The sequence below is a fragment of the Tupaia chinensis genome, unplaced genomic scaffold (assembly GCF_000334495.1).
Source record: "Tupaia chinensis unplaced genomic scaffold, TupChi_1.0 Scaffold000054_1, whole genome shotgun sequence".
Taxonomy (NCBI): Eukaryota; Metazoa; Chordata; class Mammalia; order Scandentia; family Tupaiidae; genus Tupaia; species Tupaia belangeri.
Genome location: NW_006159512.1, coordinates 1,141,273 through 1,166,341, shown reverse-complemented (window position 1 = coordinate 1,166,341; position 25,069 = coordinate 1,141,273). Strand labels below are relative to the sequence as shown.

The following is a 25,069-nucleotide window of genomic DNA, read 5'->3' as shown; positions in this document are numbered from 1 at the left end:
AGAATGCTAGCAAAGCTGGTAAGCGAGAGGTCCAAACTTGCAGGGGGCTCCAAGGAGTAGGAAGGCCTTTCGGTAAGAATAATTCTCTTCTTCCTGGTATGCCTGCAGAAGCAGGAGGCCAATATTTTTCTTAGACTCAGAATGGGCTACCAGGGCTATTTTATATCAAATCTCCCATTTTTAAAAGAGAAAACAACTCATGGGCTTTAAAAATCATAATGCAGATCATTAGAAAAAATGAAATTACTGAAATAGGTATAATATGAAAATATAGTAAAGTTTCTTAGTAGTTTTCTCTGTGGGAGGTACCATTCTCATGAGAAATGCCAGTCCTTCCATTCATGTGAAATCACATCCAAATCCATAGCTGCCTTGTCCTGATAAGTTTGAGGACTGGTGAAAACATTCCAGGCTCATCCATTAGGCCTTTGGCCTCCAGCTGTTCTGAAATTCTAGATTGTTCCTTCAAAATAAAAGGTTTATACCCTTGAGGGCTTTCCACTAGCATAGAGCTATGCTGGCATGTTCTCCTAGATCTGCTTTAAAATTTATACTTATTTATGATGTTAAAATACCTAACCCAAGGGGATCAGTTGCTTTTACATAAAGTGTTGTAACTCTGCATATTATATTTCCACCTAAATATATAGAGAAGGGTTTGTAAAATATTTAGGCTAAGAGACCATAACCATAGCACAAACCTAATTTATAAGATGGTATAAATAATAATGAAGCAGTTTCCTAATTAGGAGCTATTTCCCCAAATAAAGACATACCATGGTAGTTTATTTCTGTAGTCATTTAAAAAAAAATCAGCACATCAGCATATCTGAAATCCATATCCCAAACTGGCAGAAAATCAAGATATTAATTTTATACAGGAGGGGAGAACCCTTAAAGATTTCCATTTAAATATCTACATCTTGGATTCATTTCGGTTTCTGATTTAAAATCAGAAGTTTGATATTTTATGGTGGATTATAAGACAGATTCCAGAGAATTAGATGAGACATTTTCTGACTTATATTAGCTCCTTGATGAACCAAAGGTTTGTGTGCAGATTCATTTTCAGTATGATTTCCCTGTTGGATGCGTCCTGGATGCTGTGGTGAGGAGCTGGCGGGACAACCCCAGGGAAGAGGTCAGAAATGATGCTATCAGAGAGAGAAATGTCATGGGACAAAGACTGAAAATTGGAAACAATGAGAAAGGAAGAGCGAGGGAGAGACACACAGAGAGAGGTCATACGCAATGCAAGGGAGCACAATATAAGAAATCATTCACGGAGAACTGTCACTGACATGATCATTTTGATTTCTCTTAAATCCTCTTTAAGCTTTCACTTGTAATTAATAAGACGGCTATTTAAAAAATTTCAGAAGGACTTCTGTTAAGTATTGAAACATAAAAGAAAAATATTAGCCTTTCATCATCTCCAAAAGAAAAAAAAAACCTCGATTTATGTATATACTTTGGAATCAAAGCCCCTTTTAAGTCTCTTGCAGATGATCATAAATAAAATCCAAGTCTGATCTCTCCAAATAATAAAATAGCGAAAGAAATGATAACACACCCTCCCATTTAAGCACTTGGACCACATCATTAAGAGTGGTTCAAGTAAGTGCTATTACATTTGTCCTAGAATACTATGCACTGGAATTTGTGAAGTAGGAGGTGTTTTTCTATATAACCACAACTGCTGCTCCCACAGTAATGTGGCCGTTTTCCCAAGAGGCTGATGCTATTCCCTGAGCTGGCCACTAACCCTCCCTAACTCAGTCTCCCCAGGGACTGATGGTGTCAGTTACAGCTTTTTTTTTTTTTTTCTTTAAGGGGAGTTCACATCCTCCTTACTTCCTATGTCAAGGAAACATGAATTATATATGAAAATGCTAGTACCCAATTGAGCAGATTACTTACTAAACAGTGGGGTTTTGATGGAGGTTCAAGTAGAAATAAACAGCAACCTAAGACCAGGGAAGTGCCCTTAGGGACAATATTCTTTTTAAGACAGGAAACAGAAAGATTTATGTACACAGCTGGTATTTACATGCATTCCTCTCACTAATGCCTGCAACTTTGGAAGACAGAACAAGAGATAGGAGGTAAGCAGCTGTCTGTGCAGATGTCAACAAATAGCATTTAGAATTCTGATCTATTATGTAAAAGCCTGTAACTAGCAACTTTTACCTAGAGACCCAAGGAAGATGGACATCTGAGTGACCAATTAAACCTTAGTGTGTTCTTGCCTTATTCATGAGCTTCCTTCTCTGTCTTTTTTCCATAAGTGAGCCCACCTAGTCCCAAGTATTTAAGTATATTCTATGTTGATGGACATTTGTAAAGTGTTTAGAGCTGTGCCTGACTTATCATAAACACTATAGAGGTGTCAGCTATCATTATTATAGCTATTTCTAGTAATGATTTCCAGTTGAATGCTTGATAGGTATTTCCAAATTAAGTCCATTTGGAGCTGCAGATTTCACTGTTCCCACAAGTCAATTTCCTCTATGTTGTTTTTCCATCTTTGTAACAGCAACATGACATAATGATTCAGGCCAAAACCTTAGAAATCATTGGTGATTTCTTTTTCTTTTTCTCTTTTTCTCTCTCTCTTTTCCTTTTTCTCTCTCTTTATCTTTCTCTCTCTCTCTCTTTCTTTCTTTCTCTCTCTCTCTCTCTTTCTTTCTTTCTTTCTTTTTCTTTCTTCTTTTTATCTTCTTTCTTTTTTTTCCCAGTCACTTTTCATATCTAATTCATCCAGATCAAACCTCTACAACACAAAGCCAACCTATCTACCTCTCACTGTCTTTACGCACCTATTCTTGAACAGCTTCTACCAGCTGTTGCCTGGAGGACTGCAATAGTCTCATGTCTATGCCTATTGCTTCTACTCTTCCACTGTCTGTTTCCCACACAGGGATCATCATGATCACTTAATCTTTATTTTTATTGCCTGTGGGCACATGTAGTCACCAAAGAGAGACTGGGGTGAGTGAGGAAAACATTCCCCAGTAGGGCATGGTCATGCCCCAATCCCTTCTGCTCCATTTCTTTATCTGGTTGAGATTTTTGGTGTGTTTGTACACACTCTCATGCAAACACACACACACACACACACACACACACACACACACACACACACATTTAGCATGCTTTTCAAGCTGTTGGGGTGGGATTTGAATCATGATTGACCACGTAGGATCCTTGGTGATTTCATAGAGCTTCATGGTTTTAACTTTTCCTTTTTTGTTATTTTTGGAGAGGTTTTTGCTATAGGGCGTGTGCACTCACCAGAAAGGCAGAGAGAGACAGAAAGCAAGAAATCACCTCCCAGGGGGATATGGCCATGCCACAATCTCTTCTCCTCCATTTTCCTCTCAGGATCTTGGGCATGTACACACACGTGTCCAGTGTTAAGTTTAAGCCACTGGGTCGGGGACTCGAACTACGATAGACTACATGGGAGTCCAGTGACACAGCCATTACACCACCTGCTGGTCCCATAACTTCTATTTTTATAACTCCCAGGTTTCTATCTCCAGCCTAGACATTTTCCAAGTCTTTCCTATTCATCATCTCCATCTGGATATACAATAAATCTTTCAAAATTAAAATGCCCTCTAATTAAATCTCTTCCACCATTGTCTTGAGCTCAGAAAATGTCAATTCTAGCTTCAAGACTTTTCTGGGAGAGTGGGGCAAAACTTGCAATTTTGGATCCCTCGTGGACTCCTTTCTTTTTTTCAACATTCACATCACCCTGTAGACTCTGTTTCTAATGTTTTTGTTGTTGTTGTTGTTGTTATTCTCTTAAAATAAAAGAAGAAGAAGAATTAAGGATAAGAAAAGATGTTACACAAAAATATGGGCATGAAAAAAATCATACTGATTTTCAAAATAGGATAAACTTTGGTTTGGTCTACTTGCTTCTGAACAGAATTTTAGAGTTGATCATTATGGTCTGTGTCTGCCTACTGGAGGAATTTACTACCAAGACCAAATATAAATAAACTAAAAATAAGTTGTGTGAATTAAATTTATGTCTTATTTGTCTTGTTGAAAAGTAGAATGATAGAGATGTCAGAACAGGGCACATTTGCATTTTAGCAAGTCACTGATGAAAAAAATCTCCCAATATTTTCTTATGGATCAATGGAGAAAAATAATCTAAACCTGACATAATTAGATGTATTAATGATTTGCTTAACAATTAAAATGATTGCGATCAGCTTAGATATAAGCTCAGCTGATTTTTCCACTCAAAAATTTTAATAGGTTCTCTATATTTTGATAAATATTCTCCATTCTTTCTTTTCAAAATATCCTGTGGCTCTCTACCTGGTCTTAATCAATGTGTTTATCAATGTCTTATCAATATTATATTTTCAGATGACAACAGGTTAGGAGGAATGGCAAATATATTGGATGACAGAATCCAGGCTGGTTTGGAGGACAAGCTTCTTTTAACAAGACTAAGTACACAGGGTCTTGCTGAGTTTAAACAGCTATCTGCATGCATGTTATATGGGACAGACATACTTAGTAGTAGCCCATGCAAAAGCTTCAGAGGTTTGGTTACAGAGCTTCCTCTTTGCAGTTCTACTTTCGGGCTGCCCCAGAGCCCAACATACATCAGAGGCATCGAAATTCAACAAACCACTGCCACCATTATTGCTTAGTTACTTTCAAGTCTTACTCTCCATATACACTCTTCCTGTTCTTACTCACTTTTCAGAGTCCTCCGATGGTTGCTTCTTGTATTTTGCTTAGCGATTTTAGTTGTAATCAGTAGGAGAGATAGCATGGGGCATGCTTACCCTATTTTATCTGAAATTAAACCTTATGATTTTTTCTTAAGTGCCTGGAATGATACACTTGAATTCTACTCAACTCCTGTTGGTGATAACTTAATAACAGGGTCATGCTTAACAGCAAGGGAGGCTGAAAAAATGCATCATCCAGCTGAAAGTGATTGGACAAGATAAAACTCTTACTAAAAAGAAAGAAAGAACAGATTTTGAAGAACACTGGTGGTCTGACACAGGGGTGTAGTGAAGAATACATTTACTTTGGATTGAAAGAATAAGATGGCTAATGTGATCTCATGCTACACATTTATGAGCCTGAAATAGCAGATTAGAATGGCACTCTTCCTGCTGCAGTTTCATCTTGAATTTCAACATAATAGATACTAGAGACCAAAGTGAGGATTAAACAAAGTGCTGAATAGAGAATTACAAAGAAGATAGCAACAAACTATATCAGAATGCAGAGAGGGGGGATATTTGAGCAGGACATTTCTTTGGCAAAAGCTGTAATGTTAACTTGCAGCCAACTCAAAGGTGCTTCCATGAAGCTATTTGTTACAACTGTGACATTTGTGTTTGTTATCACTGTGAGTCAGGGAGTTGATTCCTGACTTATAGCTGAGGCTAGAGGTGGCTTCATCAAAACATCAAGTAGACCCAAAGTTTATTAAGACAATGAGGACTGTACAAAAGGGAGGTGTGAGATCATCTCGAATCTGCCTACTTAGAAGAAAGGAAGACCCTAAGTATGAAAATCATGCCAGGTACCTGTGCATGTGTGCTCAATATACTGGGAGGAGAATGGAGAAGAAGGGATTATGGCATGGCCGTTCCCCCGAGGGGTGATTTTTCACTTTCCCTCTGACTTTCTCTGCCTCTCTCTTCAGTGAGCTCATGCACCCTAAGGCAAAAACCTTTCGCAAAAAAAAAAAAAAAAAAAAAAAAAAAAAAAAAAAAAAAAAAGAAAGAAAGAAAGAAAGAAAGAAAAGAAAACACAAGAAAGGAAGAAAACAAGCTTAAGTCAGAGGTCAAAACTGATGGAATTCCTCCCAAAAAGCACACAAATACATCCATAAAAGAACAGCAACAAGACAACAACAGCAACAAGACAACAACAGCAACAAAACAGCCTTTATCTTCTGGAAAGCCCAGATGAAGCAAATTCTGGTATTAATTCAAAACTTTTTCTTCCACCTTAGCCACTCCAATTCTGGAAATGTCAGAAATTACCTAACAAGCAGAGAAATAGGTAAGAGGCCAATCACAACTACCACCACCTTCCATACACTCATGCACACTTCACTGATTTCCTACTGAAGGCTTCTAGCCTGAAGTTAGTCCACACTGAAGAAGTGGAGAAGATAAAAATCTTAGCTCAAATTAATATTTTTTTTAAGAATTGTTAAAAGGGACACATGTTCACTGGAGGAAGGGAGAGAGAGAAAGAAAGAGAGAAAGCACCCCCCCCCGCCCCCAGGGTAGATAGACACACCATAATCCCTTCTCCATTCTCTTCTCAGGATTTTGAACAGGTATGCACCTGTACCCAGTGTGTTTTTAAGGTTTTAAAAAGTATGGCAACTATAACTAAAAAAACACCCCTTGAATAATGACAGTAAGCATAATTAAAGTGATGATTTGTTTTACACCACAAAAATGTAATCTCCCAGCTTGCTATATCTTCGTTCCACTTCCATTGCTGCTCCCCCATCAGTCACCTTCTCTAAGCCATCCACTCACTCTTTACAACTCAATCCACACAAAGAAGAATAAACTTTTGTTCCGATGTGTACAGGCCATTGTCTGGACACATCTTTCTGGAATACAGTGGAGGAGGCACAGCTGCTCCCGGCAAAAGATGCTACAGGGGTTCCATGTGCTTGCTTGTTCTTTCGAACAGTTGTTTATGCCAATGGCTCTTACGTTTTTCTCAGATTTCACAATAGCAGGGGGCACATGGTGGGTGCTTAGTAAACAGAGAAACAATGATTGCTTTTTCTTTTCATCTCTCACTTTGGGGAGCTACTGAGAGAAAACCAGATTGGTCTCACAAAGAATAACGTGAGCTTTTAAAAGTGCTAGGCATTGCTTTCATCCTCAAATATTTACTGAGCATTTGGAATAGAAAGGAAAACAAGATCTCTGTAATTAATGTGCCAGTAATCTAGTTGGGGAGATTAAAAAAATATATAAAAAATAGCCATTGTAAATGAAAATGTATTGGTGTGGTAGGTATTGTGGGTAGAAGACAAGGATCTAAGCATTGAGAGGCACTATGAAGATTAGTGAGGTCACACCCTTCTTTCTACATCTGCATAAATTTAGGCCTTTTCATTCCCACCTCCACTGACCTTTCTTGTGTCCCTAGTAGTCCTTGCCTTCTTCTCACTGACATGATTTTGGTTGTTTCTTTATTTTTTTTTTCCCTTTTTCTTTTGCCTTTCTTTCTTTCTTTCTTTCTTTCTTTCTTTCTTTCTTTCTTTCTTTCTTTTTCTTTCTTTCTTTTATTTATTTTTTTCTTTTTAGAGATTGTTGCTATAGGTGATGAATTGTGATTGGGTTAAGCCAATGATTGGTATAGGGATGAGAGTATAATGATGAAATTGAACAGAAGTCAGCTAAAGGCTTAGGGAAAACTTTCTCTCCTGATTAAAAAAAGAAAATGAGCAAAAAAATGAGGAGAAGGTCCTTTTGCTTATTTCCATTTTGTTCAAAAGGTAGATGATAATGTGAGAGAATATGACTCTTGGAACTGGGGCAAACTTATCTGTACCATGAGGGAAGACACTGATGATGCATGGTAGATGAGAGATTGGTACAATCAAAGGTACCCAGGACCAATCTCTGTCTAGACTTCTTGTTACATAACAATAAATATCCTTCTGGTTTAATTCTATGTTACTTTCTTTTACTTGTGCTAAGAAACATTGATAACTTTTATTTTCTGTAACACTTCCTCTTACTCATTTTTCCCTCCTTATTCTGTTTACCAAAACCTCTGGATTATGGGTTCCATTGTAAATAATTCTGATGTCATCACAAAACATTCTCATCTCTTTGACCTAAATGTTGACTCTCAGAGGGCACTGATTCTGTTGCAGCCTGTTTGGAGAATTGTGTCTTTCTCCATTCTCCAAATGTCATAGGGATTAGAAGTAAGGATGGCATTATCTTAAATGCCCATTGCTTGGGTAGACTACTAATTTTCTATTAGTGTGAGAAAGAAATCCCTTCTCCTTTGAGGAGAAACTGATTGTGATTATACCTGATTATGTCTAATAATAAATACCACATAACCATGACTCTCTTCACCCTTCTATGTGGTTTACCAGCCTCCTGGGTAATTCCTTCACATCCCTCTTCTGAAGCTTCTGGCAACTGGCCACAGGCTTTTTTCTTTCTTTTTTTTTTTCTACACCATGTGGATGACTTCAGCATCCATGTAGATGATCTTTCCAATACCTGGGTTCCAGGAATAGATATTCAGCCTCTCACTGAAATAGTCCTTTCATTACAGCTAATATTGATGTTGTGATTTTAAACTATGTCATAAAATTATTTTATGCCTCTCCCATCAAGAGGTAGAATCTATGGCCCTTACCTTTCACTTGAGCTAGACTGAGTGATGCTCTATTTATCAGTAGAATGCAGTGAAAGGAACACTATGTGCTATTAGAAGCCAAGCTAGGGGGAAAAAATGTGCAGCACCTGCCTGATTCTCCTGGGATGTCCATTCTAGAAAAGGCTAGTCTCCAAGTGAGAGCTCCAGTTACTCCAAGACAGCCCTGCTGAAGAGGCCAGGAGAAGGTACTCCAGTCAACAGTCTCATCAATGGAGGACAGTCTTGTTAGTGAGTCAGCTGGGACACTAAGTTGCACTTTCAGATGATTCTATCCTCCAGTTATCAAGTCATCCACAGCTTTTGAATCCTCTCAGCTAAGACTCTCAGAGTCATGGGACACAGAAAACCATCGTTAGACCACTGCTCAAAATGGCCTTACTTATGTCAAGGATCACACCCAGCTGCTTTCATGGACATTTGTAAACCACCTGGATACTTTTGCTAATGTTGGTAAACAGCCTGCCTAAATCACTCAGAGAAACTACTATCGCCATAACAAGCTGAACAAGCCACAGTAAGCCCACCTGGTTGGATAAAAACACATGGCACAGGATAAGGCCTTGGTAAAGGGGGATATAAACCAGATTCTCAGACAGCTCAATGCCGTTCTGCTCTGGGGCATTCTCGGGCATGAACTGGAGCAGCTGCTGTGCTTGAGCACCTACTATAGAAGATGCCACCGCTCTGAGGCTGAAATCATTGGGAACCTGCCTGGCAGAATTAGACTGGCCTTGAGCACCTGCACTGTCTCAGGGACGCTTGACTGTAGATCTGTGCTGTGCTATGTCACTGGAAAACTTCTTGTGAGAGCTCTCGTCTCCCACGGTGGACCCATTCTTGTGAGGCTTCCAGTCAAACTTTTGGCATAGAGCCCCTTCGTGGTGTGGTACGAATACTGGCATTGAGCAGGCTCACATCGCCCTGTCCTTTAACCTGCTCTGCTGGCTTCTGTGTTAGGACACTCGATGAGAATAAAGCTTTGACATTGTGGAAAGACACGACTCTAGTCATGAGCTAATCCCCACACTCTCCACAATCATGTCCATTGTTCTGTCTGAATTTGTGGCGCAGAATTCATGAGGATAATAAAATCATTGTTTTAAACAACGAGGTCTTAGGATAGGTAATTTGTTAGGTAGCAATAACAGCCAGAATCACTCACAAAGCAGAACCTTTCAAAGCAGAGAGGCAGGAGGGCAGAACAGAACAGATCATGATTATACCTGATTACATCTAACAATAACCTTCACTTTTTAAATATTACCATTGTGCCAAATATGTTGATTAGGTTAAAGTAGACTTTGATGCCAAACAAACATGAGTTCAAATTCTTGTCCTGCTACTTATCTATTGTGTGGTTTTGGACAAAAAGTCTCTGTACATTTCTCAGTCTCAGTTTCCTCACCTGCAAAATGGGGGAAAAAAACCATGAATCTCATTGAACAGTTTTGGAAATAAAATAAGATACAGTGTGAGTGCTCTTGGCACCCAACAAGTGATAACTCAAAAATACTAATGTTTGTGTAGAGAGGGAAGAGATGAACTCATAAAGAAAAGTGAGGTTACTGACTTTTTTATCTTTTTTTTTTTTTTTTGTGAGAGAGACTGACAGAGAGAGGCAAAGTGAGAAATCACCCTCCAAGATGGTTGGTCATATTGCAATCCCTTCTCCATTTTCTTCTTGGGATTTTGGGCATGTATGCATGTGCTCACACACGTGCACCCAGTATGTTTCTCAAGCTGCCAGGTTCTGTACTCAACTGCACAGTGGGCCATGTAGGATCCAGCACCTACACCATCTTGCCACCTGCTGACCCAGGGGTATAGAATCTTAAATGTTGGGCAAAGGTGTTTGGAATTTGGGGGAACTATACATTTTTATTAACAATTTCAAGTAAATAGTATTTTATTTATCAATATAATTTCTTTATTATTTGGAATGTATTTAGTTTTCTAAAACTTATATTTGAGACTCACTATAATATTTATCAACTATTTAAAAATCTTTAGTTAAGAAATATGTCAAGTATAAAGCAACATGGGGAACAAATAATATATCAGTCACCACTCCCTCCACAATGCTAATGTTTAACCATCTTTGTGTTTTACAAGATGAACTTTGTAGAGTGGCAGATGAATGAATTAAAAAGTGAAACTCTGAAGTATTCAATTATGGTATTACTGGGAGGGAATGAGGCTATGATTCAAAGATGGGTGGGAGGCTAGATGGGAAGCTGTGAGTGTGAGAGACTCCATACAGGAAGACTTGACAAACCTTGGTCTTTTGGGAGAACTGTGGTTAAATTCTCCTCACCAAGCTTCAATATTATATAGTTAATTATTTCTCCTTTTACTTTGGGAAAAATATAGTAAGATTAACAAAGTGTGACTACTAAGCAAGTTATAAGATGTGTGAGCAATTTTGTCAGAAGTATAAATTCTCCATATTGCGGAAAAGGAAACATGGAATGTTTGCCAAGTTCTTATGAGAAATCTCTGTCTAAAAATTGTGCCAGCTTGCTAAATATAGAGTTGCTAGATAGAATAGAGCCAACTGCCTATTAAACCCATCTCAAATGAAATAACAGAGTGCTGAATCTTAGCTTGTCAACTACTTCTACCCCAAGGGAGTGAAGAATGGAGTTAGGGCAACTTTATTGTCTTGTGTCACAGTTTCCAATGTCTGAAGCTGCTTCTCTTCACTAAAGGTGGTGGGAAGTATCCATATGTCCTCATACACCTGAGAAAAGAAATCTCATAGGCAGATGGCTGAAACAAAACTGAGTACTATCTATATATAGTTTAATATTTTTCCAATTAAAGAACTCAGAAAGGGCAGTAGAGAAACTCTTTGAATGCTTTCATAGTATTTATTCCAAGACATCTGTTGCATTGCTTCTTTTTAAAGAACAAAAATTAAGTCCAGTTCCAAGAAAAGAGTCACCCCTAATATGTATTATAAAACATCTAAAAATGTTAGCAGTTGACTAAATAGAAAAAAGTTGAAATGGCTCAAGAAATGACATCTACAACAGGAAGAGGAGATTAGGTTGGGGAAAAGAGGTAGGTGAGTGGCTTGGGATGTCATGAAGATAAATACTTGAACTGTTGTTTAGGAAAGTGATTTGTTTCCTTGCACAAGCCTAAGTCTATACAAATCCATAGCCAGTTTGTGGAAAAATATGCAGGGAATTGAATTATGTCTCCCCACAAAAAATATGTCTAAACCTTAAAACCTGGTAATTGTGAATATGACCTCATTGGGAAATACAGTATTTGTAGATGTAATTAAGTTAAAAATCTCAACATGAGATTGGTGTGGATGTAGGATAGAACCTAAATATAAGACTAGGCCTTTGTAAGAGAAAGAAAAGGGAGATTGAGACATAGAAACATAGGGACCCAGTGATGTGAAAAGAGAGGCATGATGCATCTCGTAGCCAAAGAACACCAGGGATTGCTGGCAGCTGCTAGAAGCTAGGTGCTAAGCATGGAACAAATTCCCACTCAATGTCTCCCGAAAGAACCAACCCAGAAGACTTGACTTCGGATTTTTGGCCTCTGCAAGTATGAAAGAATGTATTTCTGTTGTTTTATGCCACCCGGTTTGTGGTATGGCTGTCTCAGGAGGCTAGTACAACCACCCACAGAACACAAAGAGAAGACTCAGGATGAGGGGAGAAGACCTTCAACTCAGTAGGTGTAGAATGGTACTGTTCACTCTGATAGCATTAGCTAAGTATGACTGTTCAAATGTAAACTAATTAGAGCTAAATAAAATTTAAAAATTAGTTCCTCAGTTGCACTAGCCACAATGTAAGTGCTCAACAGCCGCATGTGGCTCATAGTTACCCAATGGGATAGTGCCGAGAGAGAACATTTCTGTCATTGCACAAAGTTATGCAGCACTGTGCCGCTCTAGACAGTAATTGCTATCAGAGTCACAAATCAAAGTTCCGTCTTTATGAGCACGCAGTGAGCACGGGGACTATTGGCTTCCAATCTGTCTTTTACTCACACCTGTACCAGATGATAGTAGTTATCACTAGTAGTGTCACTTTTGATGATGAAGGAACAACAGCAGCAAGGTGTAAACATAGTGCAACCACCTGGCTCAGGCTTCTTCCCACATGCCATCTTTCAAAACAACAAACATATTAAATGATGGTATTGTTAGGCATTCTCTCCCAAGCCAACAACCCAAATCACTAGGACAAAAACTATCAACTATGTTGCTTGTATCAATGAATGTTATGTGAGTCATCTCCAGGTGGACGTATTTATGATTCCTCTGCTCATGTGTTTTCATTTCCTCTTAAAAATTTAAAAAAGGAATTTCCCCCTTATAGTGATTTATGCTCTGGTGGGCTCTGTGGTTATTGAGAGCAGTGAGTTCCTTGATAGATTTGGAAAACTAAAGGAAGATTGTCATTGAGAAGGATGTGGTATGCACTTTATTTTTCTCAGAAGATGAATCTAGCAATGATAATAGGATGATAAAGAGGTAGACTCTAGTGGCTGGGTGGTCTTGATGGAAATGGAGAAGAAATTCTCTGAGCTGCAAAATTTGCTGTTACTGAGGCCCACCTGTTCAGAGCTATCTTTTGTGTGTCTGGGAACCACTTATCTAGGTAACCTTCTCTCCCACTTCTAACTTCCTCCAGGTGCAGATGTGGAAGAATTTGCAACATGAATATGGAAAACAGCATTACAAAATTATATGTGTGTAGGAAAGAGAGAGAGAGAGAAAGAGAGAAAGAGAGAGAGAGAGAGAGTGAGAGTGAGAGTAAGAGTGATGTGATATGGATGAAAGGTTTTCAAAAACTTCATAGAAAATTCATATTATGAACAAGCTATGCATGGATGTCAAAATGCTTTTGCATCAAAATAAACTCATATTTTACTTCAGTTATTCTATGAAAGTTTTGAAGTCCCCTCATATGTTAAGTGTGGTGGTACGTTTTGTTAGTTATTGATAGTATAGATACAATGATACTCAATGGTTTCTTGTGATCTAACCCCAATACAACCTAAATTTCTCCCTCTTAGAACTGCTAACTCTTTCCTGAATGTGTCATGCACCATTGTGTACCCATCTTTTGTCTGTACTCTACTTTACCTTGAATACTATGCCTTGCCTTGTCCCTGCAGTAATTCCCTACTTGTTTTCAGAGCCAGTCTACAGGTTACTGCCTGTAGAGAGATTTCTACTATGGAAAGTATTGCTGCCTCCTCTAGTTTTCCCCCACTACCATCAAACATGTTCATTCACCATGCAGAATTTGAGTTAACTGTGTTGTTATCATTTTATTTATTTGTTATCTGCAGAGTTGATCTTGGCCTTAAGGAAAGCATATTGAATGAAGGTGTAAACTGGATGGGGTTGACTTGGAAGTCAAATGGAAAGTTGGCACTGGAAGTAGAAAACTCAGCCACAGTTTTCTTATTTGACACAAAGTGCTATGACCTATTTTCATTCATAGTTTCTTGGCCTATAGTAACAAATCTCCTCAGACTCACAAGTCAACTTGCATTTGCCTCACTCATTCCATTTCTCTTATCCCCATTGCAGAATTCTCCATCTTAGTGAATGGCACTCCTTTTCACTTCATTGTCCAAGGCAGAAAGCTGGGCATTATCCTTCATTTTGTTCCATTTTCTTTGCTCCCTCACTCATATTCAATTCATCAGCACAAACTGTCAACTTTATTCTCAAATTTTCGCTCTCCTTCTCACCATCTCCACAACATCACTCTTGCCCATCCTCTTGTCTTTTTTGCTTGGAGTATGGATATAGCCTCTTAACTAGTCCTCCTACATCTGCTTTGTGAAGAGTAGCCAAATTGACAGTTTAGAAACATAAGTTGGGAAATTTCATTCTGCTAGTGAAACACTGTAATAGTATTCCACTGTCCTGTGAATGAAATTTAAATTCCTGAAAATGGTCTGTAATGTTCCATGAGATCTGCCTCGTGGTTGCCTCCTAGCTCCTGTGGACCTTTTTTTTTTCTCATCCAACAAGTCCCCAGCACTGAAATTCTTTCTTCACTCAAGGGGTTCACATAGGTTCCTCTGATTGGAATGATCTTCCCTTGACTCTTGGGAAGTTGGTTCCTTTTCAAACATAGGGCTCATTTTTCATGTAATTTCCACAGAGAGACCTTCCTTGACTGCACTAAGTAAGGTTCTCTTTCTACGTTTTGTGCCCTACAGTGTGCTCATAACATTTGTTACTGACAAAGGTCAAGAGTTTATTTATTTCCCAGTGGACCTTAAGCTTTACAAAAGCAGACACCATGGCCATCATGTTCATTCAGTCACCACCAGCATGGTATCTGATACCAAGTATGTGATTTATAAACTACATATTGAATGATGGATAAATGAGTGGCTATTTGGATTCCTCTTACCATTTGTTAGCTATTGCTTATACGTTAAGAACTTATCTCAAATATTAACTCTGCAAGAAGTCTTATCCAATATCCTTATTTGAAATGAACCTTAACTTTGAGTCCTTACATTGTTTTGTTTGAAGTTTTAATGTGGAGAAGTGATATATTATATAGTTGAGGAAACAGCCTTTACAGGAAGTAAGAGTTGGGTTGGATCTTTGTCACTTTTGTGATCTAATTGGGAAAGTAATTTAAACTTTCTGAATTTTGATTCTGTTATACAAGGCAAAATAATTTCAGCTTCACTTATATGAAGGTACTTCAAAAATTTTGTGATAAAATGGAGTTAACATATGTATATTTTGGTGTCAACAATTTAAAAATCTGCACAGTTTTTTTTTTTTTTTAATAAAAGCATTTTTTTTTTTTCTTTTTTTTTCCTTTTTTGGGGAGGGTTGTGCTCTAGGGCACATGCGCTCGCCAGACAGACAGAGAGAGACAGAAAGCGAGAAATCCCCCCCCGGGGGGGTGGCCACACTGCAATCCCTTCTCCTCCATTCTCCTCTTGGGATCTTGGGCACGCACACACATGCACCTGGCATGAGTTTAAGCCACCGGGTCTTGGACTCGAACCGCAGTCAACCACGTGGAAATCCAGTGACATAGCCATTATGCTAACTGCTGGTCCCTATAATAGGCATTTTTTTATGAACCTTTTGAAGATGCCCTTTTGCAAGGTGCTTAGTATAGAAGAAAATTGATTGAGGGTTGAAAGCTAATATTACATGGGTTCATAATTTTCTATGTTTGTTTATATAAATGTTTTTAAAGTAGGAAAAGTGAGCTGCAATGACATGACTGAAGGCGTTTAATGTCTGTGGGCAAGATTAAAACTAGGCCAATACTGGCAAATTTTCTCATAAATATCTGGTGTGGCATAAGTACACTATGGAATATTACTCAGCCATAAGTTTCAATGAGATCTTATAATTTGATACAAAGTGAATGATATAGATTTAAGGCTAAGCAAAGTAAGTCAGACTATGAAAGATGAACACTGTGTTTCCCTATTCAGTGTATACCAAATATCTGCACTCTCTGGCAGAAATTGAAGGATCAAAAATAGAGCAGAAAGGAGGACAAGGTGTAGGTACCAGAAATTGTATGGAAAGGAGGTGGAAAAAAAAGGTGAGGGAAAAGGGCTCATGGAAGAAATACTTAACAGACATAAGAAAGTAAAGTTTGCTGTTGAAAATGATGTATATGGTAATGCTTTTGATTTGATTGTCATGTACTGCATGCATACTTAAAAAATATTGTGGAATATCTATCTATCTATCTATCTATAAAACAATTAAGTGTAAATAAGAAATAATAACAATTGGGACCAGCAGTTAGCATAATGGCTATGTCGCTGGACTTCCATGTAGTTGACCGTGGTTCGAGTCCCGAACCCGGTGGCTTCAAACTCACAGCAAGCGTGTGTGCGTGTGTGCCCAAGATCCTGAGAGGAGAATGGAGGAGAAGGGATTGCAGAGTGGCCATCCCCCCTGGGGGGTGATTTCTTGCTTTCTGTCTCTCTGTCTCTGTCTGTCTGGTGAGCGCACACGATCTATAACAAAAACCTCTCCTCCCCCCCAAAAAAGAAATAATAACAATAAAAAAAAAAGAAAAAAAAACTTGTGTCAACCTGCATGTCTTTAACTAATTGGCTATGAATTTGTGTGAATTACTTATCTTTTGGAAGTTCAGTTTCTTGATAAAATTAATTCTCTTCACAGGGGTGTTATGAGATGAAATGTAATATATACAAAGGTTAAGAAACAGTGTCTAATCATAGCTACATAAAATACTTTTAACATTGAATCTCTTTCACTCAACCAGAACAGAAACTTGGTCAAACAAAACATGATCAAATCTGACATGCCTAATGATGCTAGCAGAACTCATGTCAATTTCTTAAAGCAGCCAAACATACCAGAACCTGACAAAAAAAGATTTTTCTCAGATTGATGACTGCAGTGTGAAGGTCTGGGTGCTTCTCCAATGTATGCCTGTCTGTTCTAGGTAGTGGCTTCAATGACTGTTAGAGTAACTGTGGTTCAAAGTCAACTCTGGCTAGGATTGGATTAGTAGTAAAATATGGTGTGTTACAATGTTTCCTGATCAGTAGAGTTTGCTTCCTGAAGAGACTATGAGAAAGCTGGAGCAGATAGAATACAGAGACTTTTAAAAAAGAGAACAGTTAATACCCGATTCCGGTAGGTAAGGGATATTTAAACATTTCTAATGTTCAATGAATACAAGAAAAATATGAATGAAAAATTAAAATATTTTAAATACTGTCTCACAAGGCAAGAAATGCAAAAGATAAGAAAGAATCACCAGAAACTAGAAGATTATTCTCTAAAGACTTCAAAGGGAGCATGGCCGGGCTGGAACTTTGATTTCAGACCTATATCTACCCTCCACAGTTGTAAATAATTTTTGTTTTTCTAGAGGGTGCGTGTATGCACCAGAAAGAGAGAGAGAGAAACAGGAAGAGGGAGAGGAGAAAGGACCTCCCATAGGGGATGGGTATACTCTAATCTCGTCTTCTCCATTTCTCCCTCCTTTCAGGATTTTAGGTATGCACACACATGCACCTAGCATATTTCTCAAACGACTAGGTCCAGCACTGGAACCACATAGTTGGCCAGGTGGAACCTGGCTGCTTTAACCACCAGACCACAGAACCAGCCCAGTGAAGGAATAAATTTGCTAGATGCTACCAAGTTTGTGTGGTGATTTGTTACTGCAGCTATACAAAGTGAATACAGGTTGCAGTATGATATAAAATCATTTACTTTAGCAGATACTAATTCTGTATCTTTGGGCAACCTCCCCAAGCCTGCATTCTCTTATTTGAAAAACAGTGTGATATTAAAGCCAGATAAAGACAGTATAAGAGAAAAAATTGTAAAATAGTTTCTCCAATAAATATAAATGCAAAATATTCTCAATCAATTATTAGCAAACTGCATTTGAAGTACATGAAGCAATTATACACCATGAAGGAGTGAGATTTTTACCTCTGAGATGCGGACTCTTCGATATATGCAATGAATGTGATATACTGTATTAACAGAACGAAGGGAAAATATTACACAATAATATAAATAGAGAAGGAAAAAGCATATGGCAAACCTCAACATCCTTTCATGATAAAAACACTCAACAAATACAGAGGCATGTACCACGACATAGTAAAGGTCTGACATGACAAGTCCACAGCTTAACATTACACTCGACAGTGAAAAATGAAAGCTTTTCCTCTAAAATCAGGAAAAAGAGAAGAATGCCCACTCTTGCCATTTCTAATCAACGTATTAATAGAACTTCTAGCCAGAGCAAATAGATAAGAAAAATGGAAAAAAAGAGATTCAAGTTAAAAAGGAAGAAATAAAGTTATCTACTTGCAAATGGAATGATCTTATAGCTAGCAATATGCATATATGCTTCTATATACTAATAATGAACTATCTTTATTAAGGAATAATCCAATTAATAATAGCATCAGAAAGAATGAAATGCTTAGGCATAAACTTAACCAAGGAGGTGGAAGACTTGTACACTGACAACTACAAAACATTAAGGGAAAAAAAAAATTAAAGATACAAATAAATGGAAAGCCATTCCATATTCATAGATTAGAAGATTTAGTATTTTTAAAGTGTCTATAATATCCAGAATGATCTATAGATTCAATGCTATATCTATTGAGAAGTAAAAATAGAAAAATATTAATAAAAATCATTTGAAACAAGATCCAGAATAAACAAAGCATTCTGAGGAAATAAAAACAAACCTGGAAACATCAAGCTACCTGGTTTCAAAATATATTACAAAACCACAGTAAATAAAACAATACTGTACTGGAATAAAGACAGCCATATAGACCAATGTAAAAAAAATACAGAGAGACCAGTAATAAATCCAAGCATGTATAATCAATTCACATTTGGTGAGGATGCCAAAAATACACAATGGGGAGAGAATAGATTTTTCAACAAATGGTGTTGAAAAAACTGGGTATTTACACACAAAAGGATAAAGTTTGATTCCCAACTTATACCATACAAAAAATTAACTCAAAATTGACTAAAAGCTTAGGTAAGACCTGAAACTATAAAACTCTTAGAAGATAACATTAAGGAAGGGTTTCATGACATTGGTCTTACGCAGTGATTTCATGGATGTGACAAACACATTGGCAACAAAAGTAAAAAATGGAAAAAGGGTACTACATCAAATCAAAGAGCATCTGTATAGTAAAGGAAACAACAGAATGAGAAAATTGACAAAAAATGAGAATAATATATGAGAAGTAGTAGATACCATCAAATGTCCAAACATCAGGATAATTGGTATCTCAGAAGGTGAAGAGACCCATAGGGCATTGATAATCTTATTCCACAAAATCCTGAAAGAAAACTTTCCAAACCTAGAGAAGCATTCAAAGATCCAATTCCGAGAAATACAAAGGACCCCAAATTGAATCAACCCAAGAAGATCTTCTCCAAGACACATGATAACCAGATTGACCAAAATCACAGATAAAGACAAGATACTAAGATTGGCAAGAGAGAAACATCAAGTTACCTACAAAGGATATCCCACCAGGCTAAGAGCTGACTTCTCAGTGGAAACAATGCGAGCGAGGAAAGAATGGGAAAATATATTCAAAGTGTTAAGGGAAAACCAAGAGTACTGTACCTAGCAGTATTACCCTTCCTATGGGAAGAAAAGACAAGAACATTCTCAGATAAACAATATCTGAATTTACCAACACCAGACCAGCTCCCCAAGAAGTTCTGAAGGGAGTGCTATACCAGGAAAATTAAATATAGACACATAGAAATAAGAGTTCAAAAATTAAGAAAATGGCCAACTTAATTGTAGGGACAAGTGTGGAGTTGAATATCATAACCCAGCATTAAATTGGGAAGATTGGACCACAGCAGAAGGTAAAGTACATAAGGGTGAACTGGTGAAATAGAATTTTATGACTTTTGACTAAAACATTGCTGATTTTCTTCTAGGCTTTGTTTTCCAGTTTTAAGGATTTTTGTATTATCTTGAACTTCCAATAGGTTCATGTACCTACTATTTGAACAGAATCCTAACCTGTTTCCTGGCTTTAAGTTTTAATCAAAGTTTCTTAGCATTTCTTTGATTTATTAAAATGAAAAAACTGCTTTCGTTGAAATTAAAAAAATATATTAAAAATACCTATTTAATGACCATAGTAAGCTGTATAGCATCAGCTAGGTGCAATTTTATAGTATATTCATTCTACTCAGAGTTTCATGCCTAAAGTCAGACATATATTCACAGATATGTATATATCAATGAACTTGCTGTTGAAAGTATTTAGATTACTTAAGATTTTTTTGTGAATTAATAAAATGTGGGGGAAAAAAAGGAATGGAAAATGACTGTAGACACCTGAGATAGTGTGGGAGAAGGGTGGGAAATGGCAGAGGGTGAGAAATAGGGGGATATATATTTATACACACACACACACACACACATATATGAAATTAGAAATGGAAAATTATTGACGATAATATGTATGATTAATGCAGTATATTTTGGATGGGAAATCATATTTTGTATGCTGTGAAGATGCTCAGTGAATGAATGTAAATTAATTAATTAAAAATAAATTTTAAAAAAGAAAAATAAAACTCCATGGTTGGGAGAAAATATTTGCAGACCATATATCTCATAAGGCATTAATAACCAAAATATGTAAGGAAGTCAAAAACTCAATAGTAAGAAAACAAATAGCCTGATATAAAAATGAACAAAGAACTTGAAGAAATGTTTTGAAAGAAGATATAGAAATAGGCAAGTACATGAAAAGTTGCTCAAAAAGTATGTGAAAAGGTATATTAAAGAAATGCAAATCAAAACCACAATGAATTAACACCTCAAATGGGTTAGAATGGCTATTTTCAAGAAGTAAAAAGATAAAAGTACTACCTAGAATGTGAAGAAATTGAGGACCAGAGGATGGTTAATTGTTATATTTATGGACTCTCACATGGTCCAAACTCAGTGACCTGATACTCATCCCAGGCACATGTGTTTGCATGCCCAAAATCCTGAGAGGAGAATGGAGAAGTGATTGTGGCGTGGCCCTCTCCCCAGAGGGGGTGAGTTCTTGCTTTCTGTCTCTCTGTCTCTCTAGTAAGTGCATGTGCACCATAGCAAAAATCTTTCTCTCGTGCGCTAAAAACAAACAAAAACAAATGAACATACTGGAATTTTCGTTCACTGTTGACAGGAATGTTAAATTGTGCAGCCACTATGGAAAACAATGTGGAAACTTCTTACTAAACAGATAGATAGATAGATAGATAGATAGATAGATAGATAGATAGATGATAGATAGATAGAACTATCATGAGATCCAGTAATCCCAGTCTAAGAGAACTGAAATCGAATTCTTGAAGACACATCTGTACTTCCATGTTCATTGAAACATTATCACAATAGTCAAGATATGAAAGCCACCCAAATTTCCACTGACAGATGAATAGATAAAAAAGTGTGGTACAAGGGACTATTACTCAGCTTTTAAATACACGAACCACTTGTGAGATCATAGAAAATCCTTGAGGCTAATATTTTAAGTGAGGTAAGTCAGACAATCCTTGAGGCTAATATTTTAAGTGAGGTAAGTCAGACAAAGAAAGACAAATAACTGCATAATTCCACTTATAGGAAGTATCTAAAATAGTAAAACTTAAGAGAAGCACAAAATACAATGGTCGTTGCCAGGGAATGGGGGCAGGAATCAATGGGTAGTTGTTCAGAAGGTACAAAGTTAAAGTCACATAAGATGGTAAGTTCCAGCTCTTTCTTCCATCTTTCTGTGCTGCCATATGGTATAGCATGAATGTCCTGGCTGATGCCCTCAAGAGCATCAACAACACTGAAAAGAGAGGCAAACACCAGGTTCTTATTAGGCCGTGCTCCAAAGTCATTGTCCGGTTTCCAACTGTGATGATGAAGCATGGTTGCATTGGCAAATTTGAAATCATTGATGACCACAGAGCTGGAAAAATTGCTGTGACTCTTACTGGAAGGATAAACAAGTGTGGAGTGATCAGTCCCAGATTTGATGTGCAACTCAAAGATCTAGAGAAATGGCAGAATAATCTGTTCCCATCGTGTCAGTTTGGTTTCATTGTACTGACAACCTCAGCTGGCATCATGGATCAAGAAGAAGCAAGACAGAAACACACAGGAGAGAAAATCATGGGATTCTTTTTCTGGGGATATAACACATACATACACATAAAATACCTCATGGGAAAAAAAGATAAGTTCTAGAGATCTGCTATAAATGTGGTGCCTTTTGTCAACAATATGGTGCTATGTACTTAAAAAATTGTTAAGAAGGTAGATTTCATGCTGTATTCCTACCACACACATGAATCTAAGGGACATACGGAGACTTTTGGAGATAATTGATGCATGTATTATCTTGACATGGTGATAAATGTCTTAGGTGTATACATATGCCCAAATTCATCATATCACATACATTATATATATGAACTTTTGTGTATCAATTATTCATCAATAAAACTGCAAAGCGTTGGTGAATTAAAGGAATATTAATGTCAATAAAAAAGGGAGAAAAGACAAAACAGTACGCACCATACACCTGTTGTGTCCTACTTCATGGCATCTTGGCTCAGTATTCTATTCTAGGTGTGATGGATGAAAGTTCCCCTCAGATCCCCCTGGTATGTCTTACTTGTGCCTCAGGGGTTTTCTGCTGCAGCCTAGTGGGGACCTATAGGACTCACTGTTCTCAAACATTGCATCCTGCAACAGCTATGACCAAGAGAGACAGAATCCAAGGGAAAAATACTCCCCTCCTCAGAGTCTTAGGTAATTCCAAGGTGCTTTCTGCATAGCTCTTCAGAGTTGTTCTCATAGTTACAAACTCTTGTTTACAGGGCAGATTGGTCAGAGGACACACCCTTAGGTTGACTTTTCACCCTTCTCTGTTTTACTCTTCTCAGTCCTTACTCTTTTTCCTTGAATCACTTCTCCAAATAAACTACTTGTGTACAAGCTCAAGTCACAGGTTGTGCTGTGCTTTTGGGGGACACCAGGCTGAGAAGTAGAGACATAGTGATAATCACAGTACAGACCTCACAGGTTTGTTCTGAAGATAAACATCTAAATACATGTAAAGCACTTTGTCTAGTGCTGGCATACAGAAAACGCCCAATAAATGTTAGCCATTTTCTCCATCTGAGATGGAATGTTCTGGAAGATGAATTTGAAATGTGCTATCATCAATCTCTCTTTCTAAGTGTGGAGTGGATGCATAGCAGTAAAAGTGGTTTGTGGTTTTTCAGCTTCAGCTCCCATCTTCATTAACACAAGTGGAACTGTAATGGTTGAAACAAGATATCAAATTTCACTCCTCTTATGACACCCACTTGAAGCCCTGAGCCCAAGAACTAAAAGCAAAATAAAACTATTTACCAGCCAGAGGGAAAGAAGAATAACAGCATGTGGCTTATAAACTTAACAAATGTAATCACAGTAATTGAGCAGCCCAGGAAATAATTTGGCCAGCATAATTATATTACAAATTGCATATTGCACAATTAAACAATTGCATTTTGGCCACAAATGGAACTCCAAATATACAATTTGTGGTGAAGTGGAGGAGTAATTTAAAATGAGAAAAGAAATGCAAAGGCCTAGAAATCCATTTATATTTATATTCTTATTGGAGGATATAAGCAAAATGATAAGGGAAAAGGTCAGAGTTTCTGAGAGAAAAAATTACAAACTAGTTGAATAAATTTTTTCCAAATACTGTAGTTGCTCAATTCGGTGGGAAAATCCAATACCCAATCATCAAGAACATGTTAGAGAAGTCGTACCTTATTTTTTCTTATCGAATGCATGTATTTCTGAAACATGCCAGTTGGTATATGCAAAAGAAAAAATAAATTGTCGTTCTTATTCTGCTTTTCAAAATGCCTGGGAATTTAGTTATTTGGTCTGACACTCATTAAATATTTACTAGGGCCATCTTTGTTCCAGGTTCTCTTTTAGGGAGTATAGTGGGTAACTTAGTAGACATAATTCTCACAGGAAAGTTTGTTGGATGAGAAAAATAGACAGTGAACAAGTTATTACAAATAATTCATAAAATAATTACAAATGTGCAATGTTAAGAGGTAAGAGTAAAGAATACCACGTGTGCACAGAGCCTGACTGGAGAGGGACGAAAAGATCAGGGGAAGGGTCCCTAAGGAACTTTTATATATTTACGCTAAGACCTAAGGAAGCTCTCCAAGTATGGGAATCTTCTCTGTTAGAGACCTACTTAATTGACTACTTTGCAATTCGTAATAGGTAAGGAAGGTCTTCTGGAACTGTTTGCCTTAGGGCCCCAAATTCTAACTCCTTCTACTAGGAAAAACTATCCAAAGACAAAAGCTATTGGAGAAGTTATTCCCTCTTTAAAAAAAAAAAATCTTCAGAAACACAGCCTTGGTGATTTCACTATGAGTTCTATTAAGTTGTTGGGAAAGTCATGAAACATTTTTCTATGCAAAAAAAAAAAAAAATGACTTTCCCAACAACGCAATATAATAATTCTCAGTTTGTGTCCCAAAGGGCTGGAATAGGTTTTGCTCCTTGGATTTTTAATAAATGCTATCCCAAACAGACTCTCTTTGCTTAGTATTTGTGCTTTATCATCAGTATTTTTGAAACTTGACAAATGATACACTTATTGGGTGCTTAGTTATATGTGCAGGTCTCTTTTGTGTTGTTCTACTTCATCCCCACAACAGTCCACAATGGAATGTTCTTGTGTGATTTTGCATATAGGATAACTGAGGTTTAGATAGGGTAAGTAAATTTTTTCAGGACCTTGGATAGCGGAATATTTGGCATTAAACCCAATGTCTCTTACCAGATAAATACCTATTCTCTAGCATTTTGTTATATAATTTTCATTGGGAACCAGCAATTGGCGTAATGGCTATGTCGCTGGACTCCCATGTAGTCGACCGCGGTTTGCGTCCTGGACCTGGGGGCTTAAAACTCATGCCGGGCGCGTGTGCGTGCGTGCCCAAGATCCCGAGAGAAGAATGGAGGAGAAGGGATTGAGGCGTGACCATCCACCCTGGGGGGTGATTTCTCACTTTCTG

General features: G+C 37.5%; 1 pseudogene; it reads left to right on the top strand.

The window, feature by feature from the left end:
* Positions 1 to 21,767: 21,767 nt before the first annotated feature.
* On the top strand, positions 21,768 to 22,142 carry LOC106735996 (40S ribosomal protein S15a pseudogene; annotated as a pseudogene).
* The last annotated feature ends 2,927 nt before the right edge of the window (positions 22,143 to 25,069 follow it).